Source organism: Python bivittatus, unplaced genomic scaffold (genome assembly GCF_059951505.1).
Source record: "Python bivittatus isolate LINGU-HERP-01145 unplaced genomic scaffold, Pbiv_v1 ctg000480_np1212, whole genome shotgun sequence".
Classification (NCBI taxonomy): domain Eukaryota; kingdom Metazoa; phylum Chordata; class Lepidosauria; order Squamata; family Pythonidae; genus Python; species Python bivittatus.
Window position 1 is genome coordinate 46,034,413 of NW_028277075.1, and position 18,729 is coordinate 46,053,141.

Below are 18,729 nucleotides of genomic sequence, written 5' to 3' on the forward strand. Positions count from 1 at the left end.
ATGGGGACGTTGCTTTTATCATTTAGGAGTTAGCAACTCATGCCCCACTGCGAATATGACTAAAGACCAGAAAACAGAAATGGTTGAATATTTTCTATGCTGGATTGTACATGAAATTCTTTTCCAGGTCGTCAGCTTTTTCTTCATCTTTCTGCCTGCCTTTTAAGAATTTGCCATTTTCCTCTTCCTTTGTGTCTCCATTTGAAAAGCAATTTACAGTGGATCTTTGATGTGAGCTTGCGCATGACAGCACGAGCATAAATATCAAAATCAGTAAAATGAGGAGCCAATGATAAAATTACTAGGACAACTTTGAAACTTTTAACTCAAGGTGAACAAGTTGGAGAACAATTAGTAATATGCCAAAGATAGCACATCTAGCAAATGAAGGAAAGGATTACTATGGGATAAGATGTGATAATGGCAGCTGAGTCATTTCGTTAGTCATTGCGATGTGAAGCTTCTATTGTGCGTGACATTCAGAATATTCTCACTCTGCAGAACCTGTTACTTCTTAAAGTCCAAAGTAGCCTTTCAGCAGGTGACCTATTACAGTAGTTAGTGAAATATGCTTCTTTAGATCTTTCTTTTTTGTTACCACAGCAGTAATGGAATATATTAAATGCACGGCCCCAGGAGGCTTAATCAGCGCTACTGCAGCAGTGTACAGTTGTATGGAGTTCAGCTTTTATTCAGGGCAGCATTCTTCTTTTTGTTTTTAAAAATCACAGCATTCTCCTTCCAAACAGCTTCTGCCCTAGAAATATCACACCATCCTTTAAAGATTTTATTCCATAATCTCTGCCAAAAGAGGAAAAAGTGACAACTCAGTTCCAGGATGTGGTGTTCTATTGCACTGCAAGTTATATGCAGGACTGCTTCATTTTAACTCATACCCTCTAAGGGTAGAACAATGATGATGCTTCTCTGGGCTTTGACTAGAAGTTGAGTTCCATTGGAAAAAAAGATCTGCTTGTCCACCCTGACCCTCTTTTGGTGGTCTGTAGTTCACTTTTTATCATCTTCCTTCCACAAAGGGGCAATAAGGCTGATATAAGAAGGCAGGATGTTATGTGTTACATGCACTTTCTTTCAGTCTTTCATTGTGGGGAAAAATGGAGAGAAGACAGCATATCACATTAAGAATTCAGCCTTATTTTAAATTCCAGAAGCAGAGTCTTCGTGTGTCCATTCCACGATGCTGAGCGTGGAGCAGCCTTCAAAATGGAATCCTGTCTGAAATACTGAGCGGTGTTCTGAAGGCAGTAGACACCTCTATCCCTCAGAGGGAGAGTGAAAACTGCCGGTTTTATACATTACTGCCTTGCCTGGTTATCTGGAGGTAATTTTTGCTTGTTTCAACTGTGAGCTTGAGCAAAGGTCTGTTTTAACAACTGCTGAATCTTTCCATCTGTGCATGGTTCTATGATCCCATAGAAAATCCTAGATCCTATAGTGTTGACATTCATACCTCATACCCCATGTACACAACCACCTCTCACATTTCTATTCCACCACATACTACATTCATGCCATACATGCTCCATTTGCACATCACATAAACACACACATACACCATTCCCACCTTAGACCAGTGTTGTTATTACAATATGGGTGGCCATATGAATCTTTTTAAATAGTAAGTAAGTAAGTAAATAAGTAAGACATACAGGATTCCTGTTGGTGTGAGATGCTTCAATCTGCCTTCATATTAATTGAAATGGCAATTTCCCTGGTACAGTATATCTAGCAGAGAAGAAACAGCAGTTGTCTCTCTACTACAGTCTTCTGCTATTCCTCTCCTTGCTGTTGTTGAAAAGAAGGTGTGAAACTTCTTTGAGAGTGTTTGCACCTATTCAAGGAGCTGCTCTGAGACTGGCTATGAAACTACCTTTCTGACCCTCCAACTTAATAGCCATATTAACCATAGAGTGGCTGCCAGTTGCTGAAGACACTGCCCTGATCATGTGAGAGGTGAGGGAAACATAAATAAAATGATATAAAAATGCTGTATTTGCTTTTTTTACACAAAGTGCCAAAATTAATTAACTTTCTCCTAAAAATATTATGAGAACTGAGGAAAAAAAATCTTGACATGTCAATGGGCATTCTCAACTCCATTATTTGCAGTCAACCTCACAATAGTCCCATTGTTTTCATTGAGGATTCATTGTTCCTCGGTAGAAACATTCTGAATTAATTAACTCCTGTTCCTCTGCCCTTCATTTTTTTAAAAAAAATAAAATTAAAGTTTCTATATTCTACCAAACATGCACCTCTACCAAGCATCTACAGTATGTGTATTACTCCAGTGGTTTATAGAACCCTTCTAATGGACTTACATGGGGAGGAGACACTGCAAGAGAGGATCAATTATTGAAATTCTTGGTAAATGTATTGAGAGACTGAAGGCTTCTTCTCCCCACGATGCTAGATCAGTATTGCAAGTGGTATCTCTTATTCATAGAACAGCAAATCCAGTGAGAACTTTTTGGCTATACAGTTGAATTCAAGGGCTTTTCTCCAAGTGTGGCCTACTGTATGGCAGCTGGGAGGTTGGCAGTTCCATCAATGAAAAAAGAAATCCCTACAAAAGAGGATTGATCCATCGGAACACAACTCTCATCCACACTGAGCTGAGCAGAGAAAAACTTCCAGTTTTGCAGGGGTAGAGAGAAACCAGAATTTAAAAATGGATCAGAGCTAGTTTGCATTCAAAGTTTTATTCTTCAGCAGGAGGGTGTTCTACCAGAGGCAGCAAAAAAATAAAAATAAAAGTCATGACATAGATCTTTGTGACTATATTCTGGGTAGTTTATAGTTCCAGAATGTTCAGAATGAGTAATTTCACATTAAACTGAAAAACAAAACCTCCCTTAGCTTCAAATCTTAAATTTAGATAAGTAGATCCAGTAGCTCTTTTTAAGAGAATGTGTTTCTGCACTTCCACAGCTATGGATTGTGCAACATTTTGTTCTGATTCTGCATCTCCACTGTTTGTTAATTTATCATACCTGCTCAAGTCTCCTTCCTACAGTGGAGTGCTGCCATCCTAGATCCCTTTTTTCCTGAAATATTTCTATCTATAGCAATGAGCTACATTGCATTTTTGGCTCAAGTAAGATTTTTTTTTTTTCTGTCTCAGTTCCTTGTCCCAGTGAATCCATCGTTTTTGTTAATTATTTTTGAAAAGGTGCAATTTTACAATATTTCATAATTACTTGACAAGATGTGTCATTACATTCTTGAGAATGAATAAAAAGATTTCCACTTGACAACTTAACAGGCTAAATGAGATAGGCTCATTTAGGCATATATTATAAGGAAATGAATGAAAGGAACATGGTAGGACTGGAAAGTGTAACAGAGTGCTGTGTGTTGTTTGTAGAGGCTAACTATTGTTGCTATATGTCATTTACCTGGGTTAAACAAGTATTTAAGGATTCTGTCTTGCGGAAACTTGTTTGTATATGTTTCATTTTCATGAACCCATGTTACTATTTCAATTGGCGCATCATTTACTTTCTCATGCTATGGAGAACATTCTTTCTTTTTGTTCTTTTAAAGTATATGGGCATTTCAGACTTGATTTTAACTTACTGTCATAATAAAGGCAATAGAGGCTTTCAGTAAAATCCTGACAGATCCAGAAATGATGCTCCATCTGCTAGACTGTCATACAAGACATTCTTCTTCAAAAGCAGAACTTCTCATGGGAGTCAATAAAACAATCTGTGGAACTGAAATTCTGGTTTGTATGGCTTGATGTGCTTGCTATGATTTAGAAAATAGGGACAAATTCACTGAAAAAGAAATCTGAAATGTTCCTGAACTTTTAAATAATATTTGTTTATAGCAAAAAAAAGTCTGGTGGATCTCAGAAGGTTTTATTTTTGAAGCTATCCAACTGTTAAATGTTGTATTTGCTGTGAAAGAAAAGCCAACTGTTTATTTTCAATTAATAACCATTACAAGCCCTTCAAGTCCTGCTGTGCTGCCTTAACAAATTGGGGGGAGGAAGGTCCTGGGAGGGATGGGCAAAGAACACTGGTAGTGTATGTCAAAAGTATATACTCCCAACAGGGTCATCTGAGGTGTGAAGGTCGTCCCAGCTATTCAGCAAAAGCAAGTAGGTATCTACATTGGGCAGCAGTGATATAAGAAGATGCTGGAAGCATCTTTAGTGACTTTCGTGATAATGGCAAAGGCATGATTTCATACTGTGTGGGAGAAGGCAATGGTATTTCTCTCCTGTTTACCAAGAAAGCCACGTGGATAGACGATATAATTGTATTATTTACAGTATGGTGCTGGATAATGGCCCCCTTTCTTGGGTGGCACTCAGTGTGCTACTGTAGAAAAGCTGAGGATTTTCTTGCAGTACTAAGAGCGCTTATGGCATGGCTAGATTGAACTATCCTTTGGGATGTCCAGTTGCTGATGTTGCCATATAGGAAAAGAAAATCTGAAGCTACAAAGGCAGCGGGAATGTAGGATATAAGAAGCATGAACATGGGAAAGCTCAACACAATGAAAGATGGAATGAATCAACTATAGATTGACATTTGAGGCATTAGGAAATTGAAATAGACTGGAACTGGACACGTTTAGTCAGAAGACCATATTGTATACTACTCAGCACATGAAAAACAAAGAAGGAACAGTGTTGCTTTATAGCCAGGAAGGATATGGCAAAGATAATACTTGAGTACAATGCAGTCAATGACTGAATAATATCAATTAGACTTCTCAGGCTACTCTTTCATATGGTGGTTATCCAAATTTATGCCTTATCCACTGATGTGGAAGAAGAGGAGGTTGATGAGTTTTATCATGAAATTCAATCTGAAATTGGCAGAACACGATCTTTCAAGGAGAACATCAGGAAGCACTTCAGAATCCTGAATCTCATTAACACAGAGCCAGAGGAACTGTGAAATGAAATAAAAGAAGTTGTTAAGGATGAATGTGAAAACAAACTTCCAAAGACCAAGAAACAGTAGAAAGCAAAGTGGATGTCAGAACAAACAGTAAAAATTGCCAAAAAGAGAAGAGAAGCCAAAGCCAGGAAAAACAAAGATCTCAGGAAGGAACTGAACAAAGAATTTCAAAGAGATGTTAGAAAAGACAAGAAACAGCATTACAATTACATTTATAAAAACATCAAAGATGGAAAAAGACAACAAAAATAAGGTGAGTGTTCTAAACTGAGAAGAAGATTTCAGTATTCTTGTTCTCTTTTCTTTACAGACTTTTGCTTTGTAGGGAATACTGTAGATGAGTAACATGCAACTCCTACAGGGTTTCAATTTAAGGAAATTATCTTCAAAGCTTAAAAAAAAATTTTTTTTCCCGTTTTCTGCAGTACTAGACAACTGAGGTTACCATTCCAATAATATGCAACATTTGGTTCAGTATTGTTGTCTTCATGCATCTTTCCAGTGTATAAATACATCTCAGACTCATATGCACCACTCTGCCATCACCTAATCACCTCATTTTAAATGAGATTTCATGATATTTTAAAGAACAGTCCCCTGATTAGTTGAACTTGAACCTAAAAATGAGGAACTCAAGAGACAAATACTATGATTGTTTAAAGGAATGTGAACTCAAAAATGCTGTTTAGAGGAATGAGAACTCCTGTATTGACTACTGTGAATAATTTATTAAATAAAAATAATAGTATATCTGAAAAGTCAGTGGTGCTGTGAAGAGTCTGTTATATAAGGACAACCCAATCTGTTTTTCTCTGAAGATCAGAAAAATGAACAGGGGACCATAAAAAACAGAGTTAAAATTCTTAGCCTATATGATGCTCAATTCCATAATAGCATTATTAGAAATACTCTAAATATACATTATACCTAATACATTTAATTGATTTGAATTTCTACATTTCCCCCCCAAAACAAAAGTCTTCAGTCATTTCTGCTTTTCTTTTGTCTGCAAATACGTGGTGGGATTTATGATGAAGAATGCCTACTGAAAAGGGACATTGATGTGTGATTTGTTGGAATTATTGGGAGTTAAGAATACTTGTTGACATGATTGTGCTCTATTAAATAAATGCAAAGGATGACTAACTACTGTAGACAGCTTGTGTTGCTAGGTGTTGCTAGGCAACCAGATTTATATTGAGCATGTGCCATGACAAACTGATGACCCACCATTGATTAAAATAGGGAGGAAATGTTCAGTTTAAAAAAACAACAAATATGATAAATACAGCAATATATATATATATTTGATTGAATAATACTGTTTCCCAAGAGTCACAATATAAACAGAGGGCACAGTCAACAAAATCCCAAATATACAGAAAAAATCTTTGTCAACTCTTAGGATTACTTATTAAATTTAAACCAATATTGAACAACTATTCCATTTCCTGTCCACCTTAAAATGACTGAAGCTGTCCTCAGATGATCATCTTCTACTTTGATCTGAAAAGATAAATACATCACTCCTGTACTCTTTTAAAGCTTCATTTTAAAAGGCTTTATTTTTTATCCAACTTCAAGTAGCATTGATTAAACAATTACAGAAATCCTTGATGCTTTTGAAATCATGCTAGGAAGGTCACCTAAATATTATACAAGAGATTTTTTTTTCTCTTTCTCTTTCTCTTTCTCTTTCTCTTTCTCTTTGTAAATCTATCATATGTAAATCTATCATATTTACATATATCAGAGGAAGGAAATTTGATCTATATTGACAAGACTTATTTCAAGTTCCAAACTGAATTTACTAATTCAGTTGTATAAGGGTTATACATGCATGGACATAATTGGGATTAGGTCTTCTAATTGTCCAGTAATCTAAGACCAGGTTTTTCTATCTTATGTTCACAATTTTCTTCAAGGTACTCATGGGAGTATTCTTGTGGTTAGTTATTTCTTGAGAACAATAAATCTAAGTGCTTTATTATCTTATAATAAGGTATTCTTTCTTGGTTTATAGTCTAGGTCTATTTCACACAGTTAAGCATTCCCAACTTTCTGATAATGAAAGCTTGAAATGTAGGAAAGAGAGTTATAGGGTTATCTGGATATGCAAAGAAGATCTGATGATTGATGGTTCTTTGTAATACAAAACAGAGCCTTTTAGACATATATTTCCAAGAATAGGCAGCAGAAACAGTACTTAATATATTTGGCTAGGACCTGGGAGACCGTCCTTCATAAAATCTAGAATCAGAGTTGGAGAACGCCATTTAGGCTATCTAGTCCAATCTTTAATTCAATGCAGAAATCTATATTAAAACACCCCAGACACATAACTGTACAGCCTGTACTTGAATGCATCCAATCTAAGGGATCCCACCATCTTTCTTGGTAATTCAAGTCCACTTAGCCATGGAACATACTGGACTTTGGACTCAAACCAATCTACTTCTTCATGTTGTGTGTAAAATTTCAAAATGGGATGCCAGGCACATTATCTTCTACCCCCAAAGGGAAGGCAGGTTATCAATCAATCAATCAATCAATCAATCAATCAATCAATCAATATCTTAGTTCTGCATCAGATTCCCAAAGAAAGTAACTGCACTCCCAAATGCTTTGTCTTTAGCCAATTTACAGTTGCTCCATTTTACTATTTTATTTTATTTTTTCAGTGTTATTTTCCTATTTCACTTCTTTCACTATGGCTCTGATGATAGCAAACAGGTGGGACCAAAATGTCAGGCCTGTCTCATTTTGGATGTCTTTAGGTGAAGGGAGTCTAAAAAAAAATAATTAAACCTACCATAGGGTTAACACACTTTTCTGCAATGTGTTTAAAAATTAAATAAAGGAAAACGTTGTGGTGCCCCAAAGGAGCAAGTTGGTGGATGAACTGTGGGGGCACAATCTTGGTGAGCTTGTGGGGGGTTGCAGAAATGGGTTTGTGGGACAGACAGAGTTAGCTCTGTGAAAGCACTCTTCTGCATTTTCAGGGTTCCTCCATTGAAAAGGAGGCAGGAACGTCACAGGAGAGTCATGTAAAGTCAGAAATAGACCAGTAGTCTATCTACCCAGACCTGCACAATTGAAGCCCCAACCTTTGAAAAGGTTTATTGGAAATGAAGCCCCACTCTTTTTAAACATCAATTGTAAATGAAGCCCATGAATACAAGGTGGGGCTTGGCAGAGGTGGAGCTGGCATTTTAGCTTTTTTTACTCCCCCCACTCCCATGGATGTCCCTGAAGGAAAGCGTTACTCACTGGATGCCAGTAAAGGGCAGACAATTTTTTTCCTGCTCTCATTCAATTTGATGAAACTAAATGTGCTTTAGAAATGCTTTCAAAGAGAAGAAAATTTTGAAGAAATTCTTATGGATAGAGTATAATGTTAGTTAGGATGTGGCCAGGGGATGAGTGAACAACCTGTCTTTCACTGTATAGTAACCTCTTCAGCCATCTTCATCCTCCTGGTGTCCCATGCTTCTTTTAAACCTTAGGGTAATACAACATGAGGATTTTTTTTTTTTTCCAATGGGTCATTTCAGTTGCAGTGTTAGTCTCCTCCTTAATGAGTCATAACCTTGACAAATCAATGAGCAATTTCTCTTTCTAGAAGAAGTCAGAGAAATTGTTCAGCTCAGTTTCTCTACTTCTAATGTGCTCTTTGGGCCTATCGCTATATGCAGGAGAGCATTGGTTATAAACAGTTTCATAAGTGGTAGTGCAGTGGCAAGACTGCACATGGAAGTGACCCTGGCACTTTTTAAAAAAAAATCTGGAATCTTCACTTCTACTACCTTTCTATCCCTGGACTGCATTCTTGGACTCTGGAATTGCTTGTGCATATATACCTTTGAGTTTCATAAATTGCCTTCAATATGAGATCCCAAGGAAAAAGAACAAATGCTTTATTCAGGATTTTTCTCCCCACATTCTCCATCACTCAGGAAAATGATGTCATGTGTCCCAATACCGTATATGGCAAAGGAAGCAATGCAGGTCAACTAGGAATTTGGGAATTCTGGGAATTGTAGTCTCAACACATTTGGTAGTTGCCAGATTGGGGAAGGCTACATTAAGCATACAACAGCATATTTCTTTTTTGGCCACCCATGAATAAAATGCAAATATATGTGAGAAATGATTGGCATATCTTGAAAAGCTGATTTAAACTCATATACACATCTCACCATTTGTGAGTGAATATATATTTTCTGGATATTCAGAAATTATTGCCTTTATTATTTTTGTTTTGTTTTGCACGAAGTACAGTGGCCTCAAAGCTTTTTTTTTCACCCCTTAGAGAAAGAAAGAAAGCATGAAATGAATACTGGTGTTGATTCTTCATATGTTCAGCTAGAAGGTATTTTCATAACAAACTTCATTGTTCATTAAGTGCCACAAATTTCTGTTATAGGAAAATTAATTGAGAAGAAGAAACCTGCTATTCTTTATTCTACAAAATCACTTTTTAAGACTGCCTTCAATTTCAACCTAGCAGTTTCATAACACTATTTATTAGCATTCATCTTGTGCTTACAGAGGAGGAATGAAACTTTAATTCATGAAAGCACATCAAAATATTCATATTACGCTGTCAAAAGCTCTTATGTACATTTCATCCATGATACTCTTTTTCCTTCTAATACCTGAAAGGCTATCATTCCCAATTAACTTAGACATCTTTCAGGCCCTGGTAATCTTTCAGTCTTCATTTCCACAACTGATTAAACATATTCTAATAGCAAATTCTAGTTGCAAAATGAGCAAAGGAGACTGCAAATTACAGAGTTTGAAAATGTAGGAAACAAATATGGGTAAAATCTTGTCTAAAATGTATAATACGATGTATAATACGTAGGGCTAGCAGTGCTTCAAATTTGTTTCCAAACAGATAGAGCATAGGGAGAATGAACTTAGAACCTCTCTGCAACTCTTTAAAGCAGCTGCATCTTTTCCCAGGATCAACTCACTATCCCCTACAACTGCCATGGGATCCTAAAAAACCCACAACTGTTTTAAAGACTCACCAGAAGGTGCTGCTTTCATATTCCTAAGTACTCTGAAGCTTCTTTTTGGAATCAAATCAGAAGCATTGCATGGATCTAATGATTAGGACAATGGTTAGTAAGGCTGTGCATGCTTAAAAAAAGATTCTGAAGTATTTCAGACCTTTAATGAGCATGGCAACTCTCTACTATTCATTAAAGTAGTCTGTCTTTTTTCATGTTTCTTTGTAAGACTGGGGGAGGGGGGACAACGACATGATATTGCTTCAAGGAATCCTTAAACTTAATCTGATTCTTAAAGCAGAACCATCGTTTTTCAGGCTGCTTTAGTGAATTGCAAAGATATGTTCATGCTTGTGTGAAGTCTGAAACACTTCTGAATCATTTTCAAAATGTGCACAGCCCTAGGAGATAATTTTCATGAGTAGAATTATATATTTAAAAGAAAATGATAATTTTGTTTGTGTTTTTCTTTCAAAGGAAAAGTCCTTAAATAGTTGATGTTAGGTGGGATAGGTTGTTAAGATATACTCCTAAATCACATAAATTGTTATAACATAGCAACCTAGAGGTACCTGATATGCAAGTTTTATCAGTAGTAAATATGTAACAAATCATGAAATGGAATCAAAGCAATCTCTGAGTAGGAAGACAAATATTTGACGCGTCACAAAAGTGGTATGAATGTTACATTCTTTACACAGAAAACGAATGTGCTTATTTCAAGAAATGTATCAAAAAGCCATTTCCATCATCTGAATTTATGTTATTTATCTTCTCTGCATTGACTGTATTCCACATATAAGTGCTGTAAAGGCCTGTTTGGACAAATACATTCTTGCATACAACAATACCAAAACAACCACACCCCTCTGAAATGTCAGTGAAGTACAAGGATATGGCACAATTGTCTGCTGAGTAAGCTTTTGTGTATACATGAAGGTTTCCCCATGAGCTAAAACCCAAATAATGCAGAGTTCCAGCTAACAAGGAAGCATTCATCTCTACACAAAAGCTCCCTGTGATGGACAATTGTGTGGTGTGTGTGCACAATCAGTTCTTCAGTGACATGATTTAAAGACAAGCTGCCCACAACTCCTCAACACATAAACAGATCATCTGAGCAGGCTTCCTCAGGAATGTTCCTCTGCTACTGGAGGTGTTTTCATTTGGTTAGGCAGCATTTGGATGCACTACTGGTTCTCCTGTTGGGGGTTTACATATTTAACTACTGTGATTTGTTAAGGTGTTAGGAAGACTATCCTATAGTCTTCTATGGTGCTAGAAAGCATGAAAGAAATGTAAGGATGGGCAAGATGCATCTGTTTAGCATCTGTATGTGTGTGGACATTTCATTGATGAACACTAACGTACACACACTGAATGTGGGAGATTTCTCCCATCCTTTTCATCCTATGCAGTATATGCCATCAGAATCAATTAATTATCAGAACTGATGCCATTTTTGTTTCTGATAATATTGAATGACTGCATAGGCATGGAGAGAACTACAACTCCCTCATATCCCTGTACCATTCAGGCTGCTTTGCATCTCAAATTGCAAGACAAGGACAGAGAGAAAAGCCTTCCTTCCATTTTTTCCCCCCTCACATTTGCCAATGGAGCAACAGCAGCAGAAGAGAAGTGGCTATGGAAGCAATGAAAGAGGGGATTTAGAAGGTGGAAGTAAGAAAGCACCATAAATGGCTGCCAGGCAATCACATCAGCAGACCTCCAAAAGTAAAAGTGAACTCCAAGTGAGAGACAATTCTAACTCTTAAGTTCTCTTTATGTGTTCTATAGACATCTCGTCAGCCCCACATACGAAACCGGATGCTGCTTTGCTTTTGTCTAATACAAGAAGGATCTTATATTCTATAATAGAGTCTGGTAGAACGAGGGGGGGGGAAGTAACATTATGTTGTCCTGTACTTGCAGTATTACAAATCTCCAGACTTTGCATTTCAGAGCTTTCTCTCTTCCTCACTCTCTGTTTCCTCCCCATCTCTAATTGTGGGCATGAGAAGAAGAAGAAGAAGAAGAAGAAGAAGAAGAAGAAGAAGAAGAAGAAGAAGAAGAAGAAGAAGAAGAAGAAGAAGAAGAAGAAGAAGAAGAAGAAGAAGAAGAAGGAGGAGGAGGAGGAGGAGGAGGAGGAGGAGGAGGAGGAGGAGGAGGAGGAAGAGGAGGAGGAGGAGGAGGAGGAGGAGGAGGAGACCTTCTCCTCAGAAAGAACAAAGCCCTCTAACTAAAAAGCAAGAGGAATTGAAACAAAGAATAAGGTTGCCTGCATTGAAGCTTGTTACAGAGAAATAGCTAGCACAAGTATTAAAAGATGACAATACTGTAATATCAAATATAAGCACCAGCTCACTGCAAGAAACAAACCAACTAATGTACAGCACAGCTGCAGTTATAACTGAATACCTTGGATGCAAAATCAACAAACAAGAAAAAAAAACCAAACAGTGCACCACCAAAATGGAAGATCAGGTTGGAAAATAAGTTCAGCATGCTGAGATCAGATGCAAGCAAACTAGAACAGATGAAAGAAAAGAAGCTGAAGAATAAGAAGAACAAAGAATACCTGATGAAATATCACTTAGAAACAAAGAAGATAAAAGAAGCACTAGAAATAATAAAGCAACAAAAATCAGCCATAGCCAAAAAGATCAGCAGATACGAAGTTCAGATCACACACTATAGGAAGAATCTCCAATTTCAGTCGAATCAGAAACATTTCCACCAATCCATTATTGGAGAGGCTACAATGAACCAGCCAACACCTAACAAAGAAAAAACAGTGAAGTTCTGGGTGCAGCTATGGGACAACCTAAAGAAATATAGCAAGAATGCAGTTTGGATAAAGGAGGTGGATAAGAATAAAAAGGAAGCTGAAATGAAAAAACTTGTAATAACAGCAGAAATGGTGGAGAAAAGGGCAAGGAAGATCAAGAATTGGTCAGCACCAGGTGAAGATGAACTGTATGGTTTTTGGTTGAAACATCTGACTGGTCTGCACCCAGTCATTGCCAAGCAGTTTAACAACATACTGCAAGGAGGTGAAATTGAAGATTGGTTAACATCTGGCAAAACCTACCTGGTAATGAAAGATCCAACAAAAGGGGCAGCACCAGGCACCTACAGGCCAATTACTTCCTTACCAACAACTTTCAAATTGCTAACTGGTGTGGTAGCTGATGCAGTCCAACACCTAGTTGAAAACAAGCTCCTTCCATCTGAGCAGAAAGGAAACTGTCCAAATAGCAGAAGAACAAAAGATCAGCTCCAAATCGACAAAATGATTTTGGAAAACTGCAAGAGAAGGAAGACCAACTTGAATGTAGTTGAATTGATTACAAGAAGGCATTCGACTCCCTGGCACATGACTGGATAATCAAGTTCCTAGAAATAACAGGAGTCAGAAGAAACATCAGAAGCTTTGTGCAAAGATCAATGGCACAATGGAAGACACAGTTGCTGGTCAATGGTGAAAGACTGGGAGAGATTAATATCAAGAGAGGAATCTTTCAAGGAGACTCACTATCACTACTACTGTTTGTCATTGCATTGATTCCTCTGTCAAAAATACCGAACAAATCAGGCCAAGGCTATCAAACATTAAAAACATCTGCCAGGCTATCCCACCTCCTTTACATGGACAATCTGAAGCTGTATAGAAAAACACCATGAGAAATGAAATTGCTGTTCAACACTGCCCAAATATACAGCCAAGATATTGCAATGGAGTTTGGACTGGACAAACGTGCCACCCTTACCATCAACAGGAGAAAGGTAATGAAAACTGAAGGAATCAAGATGCCTAATGGAAATAACATCAAAACTCTGGATGAAGAAGATCACAACAAATACCTGGGTATCCTTCAGGCTGACAACATGAAGCACACTGAAGTCAAGAACAAGGTTAGTAGTGAATACATCATGAGAGTGAAGAAGATCTTAAAGTCCAAACTCAGAAATACCACCAAGGCTATTAACTCTAGGGCAATTCCAATTATTAGATACACAGCTGGAATAGTGAACTGGAAAGCAGAATTAGAAGCCCTGGATAGGAAGACCAGAAAAATAATGACAATGAATCATGCCCTTCATCTATGCAGCAATGTTGACAGACTCCACTTACCAAGGAGCATTGGTGGGTGTGGAATGTTACAAGTATGTCAGATGGTTGAAGAAGGGGGGAAAAAAGGCATTAGAAGAATATCTGAAGGACAGTAAAGAAGATGCACTGAAGCTAGTACACCAGGAAGGCTTAATGAATACTGAAGAGACCAAACTGGTCTACAAGAAAGAGCAGATGAAGAATAGAAAAGAGACATGGCAAACCAAAGTATTACATGGCCAGTACACACACACGCGCACACATGTACACACACACTAGCAGGCAAAGCTGATAACCACAAAACCTGGCAATGGCTAAGAGCAGGAAAGTTGAAAGAGACTGAGGGGCTAATTCTGTCTGCACAAGACCAAGCCTTAAGAACAAATGTATACATAGCCAGAATTGAGAAGATAGCAACAGACAGCAAATGCCCCCTCTGCAAAGAAGCTGAAGAAACAGTGGACCTCTTAGTTAGCTGCTGCAAGAAGATTGCACAGTCTGACTATAAACAATGGGATGACAAAGTAGCAACAATGATGCATTGAATATCTGCAAGAAATACCATTTTCCTGCAAGCAAGAACTGGCAGGACCACAAAACAGATAAAGTAATAGAAAATGAAGAAGCTAAAGTGCTCTGGGAATTCAGACAGACAAGCACTTGCCGCATAACACCCCATACTTAACAACTGTTGATAAAAAAGACAAAAAAGTCTGGATAGTGACATTGCAATACCTGGACACAGCAGAAGAGAAGAGAAAGAACTGGAGAAAATCACAAAATACAAAGACCTGCAAATAGCAATAGAACAACTGTGTCAAAAGAAAGCAAAGATAGTACCAATAGTAATAGGCGCTTTGGTTGCAATTCCAAAGCATCTGGAGCACCACTTGAACACCATTGGCACTGACAAAATTACTATCAGTCAATTGCAAAAGGCAGCTTTACTTCGAACAGCTTACATCCTGCAATGATATCTTTAATATTATTAAACATCTGCCTATCCCAGATCCTTGGGAAGGACTCAATAGATGGATAAAAATGCCAAACCAGTCTAAACATCTGGCTGACTGTGCAACCAACAATAATAATGTCATCTCATTCCGTACTGTCAGCCCATTGAAGTAGACCAGGTCAAGAAACACACTCCAAGGTTTCCAGGAATCCTCTTTATTGTAGGATAGAATAACAGAATCTTGAAAACCTATCCCACCTTATGCTAAACAAAATCAAGGTGGGGTTACTCTGAATTTCTTTCTCATGCTTCCCTCTTTCTCAGAACTATCTATCATTTCTGCAAGTCTTCCCTTAACAGCGGTATCATACCTTCCCCAAGGCCAGCTCTACCTTCCTTTATATGTATAAATCCTAGGCAAATATAAACAGGTTGCTAAAGTATTATTGACAAATCTACACATATCTTTGGATAGGTTTTATGCTGCTTCTTTCCCTGACTCTGATTTTCTTTACCTAAATCTGATGTTATCTAAATAAGACCATGTTCCACTGTACTGAAAAAGGTTCATATTGTATGCTTTCTCTGGTATCTACTGCAAAATGGATAACAAGGACTACAAAAGGAAAAAAAAAACAAGAAAAAAACAAGAAAAAGGAAGTGTTGAAATAATATCACAATGCTTCCTTGAGCTGTATTCCTTTCCTTTGCAAGTCATACTTTTTCCATTTCATAAGATATTCATTTTACTGCAACTTAAAAGCTATCTATATTCTTTTTCTATTCAGACTAGTTCATCTGTGTCATATATTCCTACTTTCTATATCCGTTCAATTTTAAAATTTAACATCTTTAACAACAACAACAACAACAAAATCAATACCAGGTATCTTTTTATCTTTCATTTCCTCTCTGTAAGCAATATCATGCTGGAAACAATGAAAGAACAGATCATGTAAAATGCAATGTGTTTGAAGACACAACACAACACAACTTTTCATTAGGACTACCAGAACTAAAACCTGTTGGATATTTGTATCTGTTCAAAGTGCAGGGCGATTTCTTCTGTAGACGAGACTAAAGCTATTGGCAGCAATTATATTTCAATGGTACTTTGTTGTATCAACCTGGGGCATTGTTCATTATATTAGCCTGCCAGCAGTCCAGATTCTGATGAGAAGGCCCTTCCCCATGTCCCAGCGGTGACAGAGGCATGACTGATAGGAACAAGGGAAAAGGTCCTCTCAGTGGAACTCTCTACCTCCAGGACGGCATGCTCTATGATTCTCTTTGATTGATTGGTTAAGACTTTCCTATTTAAGATGGCCTTCTTTCCACGGGCAGCATCAATTTTATTTGAATAGATCATTGTGGTGTCTGCCTGTTTTTATTAGAAAATATACCTTGTTCTGTTTGCTTTGGGATTCTTTTTAGACATTACCTCATAGAACTTCTTGAAACCCACTCATATGGTGTGGGGTGGGTTTGATGTGCCCCTTCCAGACAACTTGCTCATATAAGGACATAAATGTTTTGTACATAAGTAAGAATAAATACATTTATTGATATGCCTACAAGTCACTCAGTGTTTTGTCCCTTTTTGCAGTTGGAATATAATTGCTTCTCTATTCCAATCAGACCTGAAACTGGAACTATATTAGATCCCAGAGGCAATGCCATCCTCAGGGACCCCATGACTCAGCTGTTTTGGTGATGCTCCCCTTCCTCTGGATCAGCCTACCACCACCCCTACCCCCTGCCCCATATCTGGACTACCCTCTTCCATTTATTCATTTGCATTTCAAAGAGATGCAAAAACATGGCTCTTGAGGGCATTTGGGGATGAGAAAGATTATCTTATCGCTCAATGGTGGCATGTCAGTTGGATTGCATTTTTCATGAGAGTTTCTACTTCCTAGTGTACTGTTCTGTGAGCTACTCAAAGTCTCTGAAATATAAGGGGAGGGGAGGGGAGGGGAGGGGAGTCCAATCACTAGTTACAAAGTTTATAAAATTTCACTATAACACTTTACCTTGCATATTTAATAGGCCATCTCAACAAATATCTCATGATGCTTCACACTTATTATATGATAGTTGAAGGCTTTACATTAAAAAAAAAATCCTAATTACTGCCTTAGTTTATGATGATGATGATGATTACAGAATAACAAGCTGCCTTATTATGAATAAAGACTGTGATTCTGTTTTTGCTTATGAGTTATTTGTTCCCAGACATTTGTAGTTCTTTCCTCAGAATTTGATCTTGTCACTAGACAATAACTTTGAACACACAGACATGTGCCTTGGCTCACTTTTCTTGAGCAAAGGCCTTATTTTTGACCATTATTCAACCCACAGATGTCCTGGATAAATTTACACTAACTCCATATCTGGAGAGTTTTATCAAGTGACAGATGAAACCTGAAGGTGGAAATCTTTTCAAAGAAGTGATTTGACTGATCTCATAATAAAGATATGGCCCCATTTTTTTTCCCAGGGAGACTAAATAACTGTGCTCTTTTGCTTTTCAATGGCAGAAGAAAAGGAGGTAATAAAAGGTGCCAAAAGTGGTAGAAAGGTAGCTGACAGGACCAAAAAAAGCTGATTCCAGAAAAAGACAACAAATTCAGAAAGAGTTGGCTATATATGTATGAGCGTCTGGGACAGATATTCACTGAATAAGAAACCCTTTGCTTGAATCATGTTCATTACCTAAGTCAGGAGTGAACAACTTTTTATGGCTAAGAGCAACACTCAGTGCCCCCCCCCCTGCACAAAGAATCATACACAAAAGCGGATGAAACCAGTAAACCTGCTAAGCTATTTTTGACATTTTGTAGTATTGATTCGTATTATTGGGGACCTCATTGCTAAAACATCAGTAATAAAAAAGAGGGGGATCTGGAGGCCCTAGACAGAGTGCTGCTTCTCTACATCTGATCAAGTTTCTTTTTGAGTTTCATATTTTGGCACAAATGAAAACTCCCCTTGCAATGCAAAGAGAAGCTGGGATAGAGTCCAATTCAGGCAGGATAATGGAAGAACAATGAACTGGGTGCCATCTCACCTGACATTGTGGTTCAGATCAAGGTTGTCTCTTACATTTCTTGGTTGTTTTGCTTTAAGGAAAGATGGAAGTGCTCCTAGCTAGGATGAGGAAAACAATGTAAAACAAACGGAGAAAGGAATAGGAAAATAAATAAGAGCTGAAGTCAAGAACAGATGGATTGCAAAGATATGTTACCTAGGACAACCAAAAATAGAAATAAAGCACCATGGTCAGATGCCTAGAGACTATGATTGCACACATTTTAAAATGATTTAGAAGACTTGCTTCAGTCCTTGCTAAGCTCAGTACCTATTCTTCTATTCAGTAAACCAAAGCATCTTTTTAAATTTTCCACAGAAGCCTTGGTTTTTGGGGAGGGTGGGGGGGTGTCAATTTTTAATGTAATTGTTAAATCAACCACACCTTTTTTCAGATGTTCCCCCCATACCTGCCATCTCATCCCAGGAAAAAACATTTGCCTGCTTTAAGTAATTGAAAACAGGTGCTACATTTTTATCCCAAAACAGCTTTTGTTAATCAAATTCAAATGATACACAGCCCTACTCCATGTGTGTGTATGTGTGGCTGTCTGTATGTGTGTGTATATATATTCATTTTAGAAGTAGCACTTTATACAGCAGCCA

General features: G+C 37.6%; 1 long non-coding RNA gene across 3 annotated transcripts in view; it reads left to right on the plus strand.

Annotated features, from left to right (window-relative positions):
- The window catches only part of LOC112541787 (uncharacterized), a 163,704-nt gene that overhangs the window by 96,688 nt on the left and 48,287 nt on the right, over positions 1-18,729 (plus strand). The gene's annotated exons all lie outside the window — the stretch shown is intronic.